Here is a 6,018-nt window from a genome sequence, read left to right as displayed (position 1 = left end):
TCTTTAAGTTGAAAAAATATGACCTTTTTAACTGAAGTTTGCCCTCACTGATAAACACAGGATTCTTCCTTTTTCCTTTGTGGGAGTTGCCTGCTCAGATGAATCTTTCTTAGTTGTATTGATTTTAATGACTAATTTTTGTTTGAATTTTTTTCTCTCTACAAAGTAATAAATGCACATGATAAAAACTTTAAACACTATAAAGTATATACAGTTAGTTTCCTTTTACTCCCTGAGATCTAGTCCTCTAGCTCATTCCCTGAGAGGGATGTGTCTAAAGCTTCCTTTCACATGGAGAAAAAACTCCATTTCTTTGGGGCACCTGGGTGGCTCAGGTGGTTAAGCATCTGACTCTTGATATCAGCTCAAGTCTTGACCTCGGGGTCGTGAGTTCAAGCCCTGCAGTGGGCTCCATGCTGGGCACAGAGCCTACATAAAAAACAACAACAATAACTCTCATGATCTCTGCCCCATCTCTTTTCTTTGTTTTTCCTTCCTGCTCCAGGCACATACCCTCTTCTCCAACCATACCTACCATCCAACTTCTTTCTTTTAAAAACCTTATTGAGATATCTTTGACATATAAAAGTTAAAAATATTTAAGGCATACAACTTGATTTTTTTAAGAAAGCTCTGCATTCAACATGGGGCTTGAACTCACAACCCTGAGATCAAGAGTCCCATGCTCTACCGACTGAGCCAGCCAGATGTCCCTCAATGTCTTGATATAAGTATGCATTGTGAAAAGATCACCACAGTCGAGCTAAATAACTTATCCATTACCTCTACATAGTCACCATTTTGTGTGTGTGTGGGGGGAGGGGGTGTGATTTAATTCAAGATCTACCATCTTAGCCAATTTCAAGTGTATAATAAAGTATGGTTAACTATGGTTGCTACGCTGTACATTATATCTCCAGTACTCTTTCATCCTGCATAACTGCAACTTTGTACCCTTTGACCAATATCTCCTCATTTCTTTCGCCCCTGGCAACAGCCATTCTACTGTCTGCTTCCATGTATTTGACTATTTTAGATTCTACATATAAGTGAGATCATGCAGTGCTTGTCTTTCTGTGCTGGCTTATTTTACTTCGCACAATGCTATCCAGCTTCTGGCTGAGTCCTGGTTCATTGCTCCTGGGTACTCTGCCCCTTGGGTCTTTGCTCTGGTGGTCCCCTATAGTGGGGAGCCCTCCATTCTCCTGCAAATCTTGCTCAGGCTTCCAGGCCCTGTTCAGGTTTTCATTACCACTTCCTTGTAGTCACCTCACATATCTGTCTGCTCTACTAACCTGTAAGATCTAAGAGGGAGAAAGTTGAAAAACCTGGGCTCTAGACTCAACTCGGCCATTAATAACTGTGTGTCCCAGAAAAACATAGTAAGCCTCTCAGCACCCCCGTTTTCTCAACTGCTACATTTTCTGGAAGTCATCCTTGTGCAGGGGCCATGCTAATCTTCTCTGAATCATCCCAGTGTTAGTATATGTGCTACCGAATGGAGCACTCATCTGCTACATTTATTTTAAAACAAGTAGCCCAAGTGTTAAAACACTGAAGAGGAAAGCAGTAACTCCTGCTGCTTCTGTGTTCTTAAAGTAGGGAGACACATTCTGTCTTTGCTATATAAAGGAAAATAGATATTTCAAGTAAATATTATGATTGTCCCCTAAGAAATTTAAGTTGAGTGGAGAAAACTGTGTTTATTGAAGTATATGACCTAAACACTGGGAATTATAAATCTGAATGATTAATATGAAATCCCAAGTTTCATGGAATGTTTAATTAATGGACTAAGACCTTCCATTCAAGCAGATAACTTGTAAGTTGGTTGAATTCATGAACTTTTATTGGTAGTCTTTCAAGTTAAATAAAATCCTTTAAAATTTCTTGAAGTATTATTTATAACATGAGCTATGTCTTATGTACTCTCAAGGAAGGATTATGAGGAGCTTGTGACCTTATTTGAACAGTTAAAATACTCAGTACATAATCATCAAGATGCTTTTCTAGGAAAGAATTTCACTTAAATCCAGTTAAAGTAGATTTCAATATTCATAAGAGGATAGAATTATTATCTGGATAAATCTATCATGTAGAGTGTTGTGGCAAGAATTAAATAAAGCCCAGAAAAATAATATTTTAATGGAAAAATTTCCTTCAAGAACTGGAAATAAAAATAGGAATAATTTAACCTTTCAGGTCTTGGAAATGAGCTTATAAAATTCTCAGACCACAAATGTTAAGGTAATTCACAGAACAAGAGGAAATAAAAAGAATCATTAAAGTTTTTATACAAATAATTTTGAAAACCTGAATAAAATATATTTTGAAAAATATAATTTACCAAAATTCATCAAAAAGATTTAAAAAAAACCTTAGCAGATAGATTTCCAAAGAAGAAATGGAAAATATACAAAAGTTGCTTTTGTTCCTTCAAATGTTTTCCCAGGGGAATTCCACAAAACCTTTAGAGAACATATAATTCCAATGCTACTTAAATTGTTTTAGAGCACAGGAAAAAAAAAAAGGAGCTCCTAAGTACATTTTATGAAGCAAGTATAACATTCAATATTATAAACTGTAAGTCATCATTTGATAGATTCAAGGAGAAACAGCATATTAACAATCCTGAAAAAAAGCACTGAGCCAGCAGCATGTTTTATGGGAAAACTCAAGAAGCATTCCATTGACATCAGGAAAAATTAAATAATGCTTACTGTCATGTTACAGTGTAACATTGGGCTAAAATATCAACCACTGAGCTTTTAAGAAAGTAAAAAGAAATTAGAGGTTCCAATATTAAAAGGAATTGAGAGAGAGAGAGAGAGAGAGAGCAAGAGCAGGGGGAGGGGCAGAGGGAGAAGGAGACTCCCCGGTGAGCAAGGAGCCAGACTCAGGGCTTGACCAGGACCCTGGGATCATACCTGAGTTGAAGGCAGATGCTTAACCGGCTGAGCCACCCAGGTGGCCCTTTCCAGTTCATTTTGAAAAATGAACATATCTCAAGCATATATCAAGACAGATTATTCCAAATGAATAGTGTTTAAATGTAAAAAAAATAATAAAAATATAATATAAAAACGTGAGTAAACTCCTATAAAGGAGGAAGGCCTTTTTAATTATAGACTCAAATCCATAAACCATAAAATAGTATAAAATTCAGCCACATTAAAAAATAACTTCTGCATGAGGTAAAATATTATAAACAAAAAAGACAAGTGATAAACTGGGGAAAATTACTTGTAACTCGTATTACAAAGGAAAAGCTCACCTTCCTTTTACATAAAAATATCCTTGAAATAAATAAGAAAAAATATGAAAAATATGAAAAAAATAGGCAAAGGGATGAACAGTCAGTTCAGAATAGGCAATATAAATAACCTTTAGATTTGTGAAAAGATGCTCATCTGCACTCACAATAAGAAAAATGCTAATTCAAACATAATGTAGTTCCAAAACATGGCCTCAGAATTATCTAGCAATCCTCCCATGAACAGGTGCACTTTCCCTTGAATCTGATGTCAGTCATTTTCTGACCAACGGACTCTAGCCTATATGAGAAATATAGCAGACTATGTAGCAGAGGTGTTGCCGTGGTAGTTTGGTGGTTTGCACTACCTGTCTCTTTCTCTGAGAACCCAACCACTATGCTATGAGGAAGCACAAACCCCCCAGTGGACAGCAACCGACAGCTAGTACCAAATTGCCAGTCATGTGAGCCTGCCAACTTGGAAGGAGACCCTTCAGCTTTCGTGGAGCTGTCCCAGCTAACACTGCATGGAGAAGAGATGAGTTGTCTATTAAGCTATGCTGAGATTGAAGATTTGTGAGCAGATTAAATGAGTGTTTCATTTTAAGCCATTAAGCGCTAATTCAGAGTGGTCTTTTGAAAGTGGTAAGGAAGAAGTAAAGCTTTCACTATTTGAAGATAACATGATACTATATATAGTAAACCCTAAAGGCTCCACACCAAAAGACTACTAGAACTGATAAATGAATTCAGTAAGGTCACAGGATACAAAATCAATATACAGAAATCCATTGCATTTTATATACTAATAATGCAGTAGCAGAAAGATAAATTAAGATTACAATACCATTTATAATTTCACCAAAAATAATAAAATAATACTTAGGAATAAACTTAACCAAGGAGGTGAAAGAATTATACTCTGAAGCTACAAAATATACAACTATATTGATGAAAGAAATTGAAGATGACACAAACAAATGGAAAGATATCCCCTGCTCATGGACCGTAAGAACAAATATTGTTAAAATGTCCATACTACCCAAAGCAATCTACAAATTCAATGCAACCCCTATCAAAATACCAGCAGCATTTTTCTCAGAACTAGAACAAATAATGCCATAATTTGTGTGGAAACACAAAAGGCCCCAAATAGCCACAGCAACATTGAAAATGAAGAACAAAACTGGAAATACCGCAATCCCAGATTCCAAGATACACTATAAAGCTATGGTAATCAAACCAGTATGCTACTGGTCCAAAAATAGACACATAGATCAAAGGAACAGAAGAGAGAGCCCAGAAATAAAGCCATGATTATTTGGTCAATTAATCTTTGACAAAAGAGGCACGAATATGCAATGGGAAAAAGACGGTGTCTTCAACAAATGGTGTTGGGAAAACCAGACAGCTACATGCAAAAGAATGAAACTGGACCACTTACTTAAACCATACACAAAAATAAACTCAAAATGGATGAAATACCTAAATGTGAGACCTGAAACCATGAAAATCTTAGAAGGGAACACAGGAAGTAATGTCTCTGACATTGGCTGTAGCAACATTTTTCTGGGTATGTCTCCTGAGGCAAGGGAAACCGAAGCAAAAATAAACCGTTGGGACCGCATCAAAATAAAAAGCTTCTGCACAGCAAAGGAAACAACAAAACAAAAAGGCAGCCTACTGAATGGGAGAAGATATTTGCAAATGACATATCTGATAAGAGGTTAGCATCTCAAATATAAAAAGAACTTATATAACTCCACACCCAAAAAACAAAGAATCCAATTTAAAAATGGGCAGAAGACATGAACAGACATTTCTCCAAAGAAGACATCCAGAGGGCCAACAGGCACCTGAAAAGATGATCAATATCATTCATCATCAGGGAAATGCAAATCAAAACTACAATAAGATATCACCCCACACCTGTCAGAATAGCTAAAATCCAAAAACATAAGAAACAACAAGTGTTGATAAGAATGTGGAAATAAAGGAACTCTGGTGCACTGTTGGTGGCCATGCAAAGTGGTGCAGCCACTGTGGAAAACAGTATGGAGGTTGCTCAAAAAATTAAAAATAGAATTACCCTATGATCCAGTAAATCTCACTACTGGGTATTTACCCAAAGAATACAAAAACATTAATTTGAAAGTATATATGCCTCTCTATGTTTATTGCAGCATTATTTATAATAGCCAAATTATGGAAGCTACCCAAGGGTCCATCGATAGATGAACGGATAAGGAAGATGTGGCATACACACACACACACACACACACACACACACACACACAAAATAGAATATTACTCAGCCATAAAAAAGAATGAAATCTTGCCATTTCCAATGACATGGATGGATCTAGAGGGTATACTGCTAAGTGAAATAAGTCAGAGAAAGACAAATATATGATCTCACTCATATGTGGAATTTAAGAAACAAAACAAAGAAAGAAAAAAAAGAGACAAACCAAAAAACAGACTCTTAAATATAGAGAACAGACTGGTGTTTGCCAGAGGGGAGGTGGATGGAGGGATGGGCAAAGTAGGTGATGGGGATTAAGAGTACACTTACCACGATGAGCACTGAGCAATGCATAGAACTGTGGAATCACCATATTGTACACCTGAAACTAATGTAACACTGTATGTTAATTATACTGGAATTAAAATAAAAAAATAAATATGTTTAAAAAGAGAGAACTTGATAGAATAAAATCATATCTCATATTGAGAAAGAGATACTTAACTTTTCTTGCATTTTA

The 6,018-nt window shown here is 36.1% G+C and overlaps 1 pseudogene; it reads right to left on the bottom strand.

The window, feature by feature from the left end:
• Positions 1 to 1,407: 1,407 nt before the first annotated feature.
• Positions 1,408 to 1,507, bottom strand: LOC114216912 (U6 spliceosomal RNA; annotated as a pseudogene).
• Between the last annotated feature and the right edge of the window lie 4,511 nt (positions 1,508 to 6,018).

This window comes from Eumetopias jubatus, unplaced genomic scaffold, assembly GCF_037043125.1.
Source record: "Eumetopias jubatus isolate StellerSeaLion01/CBP00866 unplaced genomic scaffold, mEumJub1_p1.0 scaffold_4, whole genome shotgun sequence".
Lineage (NCBI taxonomy): Eukaryota > Metazoa > Chordata > Mammalia > Carnivora > Otariidae > Eumetopias > Eumetopias jubatus.
The sequence above is the reverse complement of the archived record's forward strand: the minus strand, read 5'-3'. Positions and strand labels throughout refer to the sequence as shown.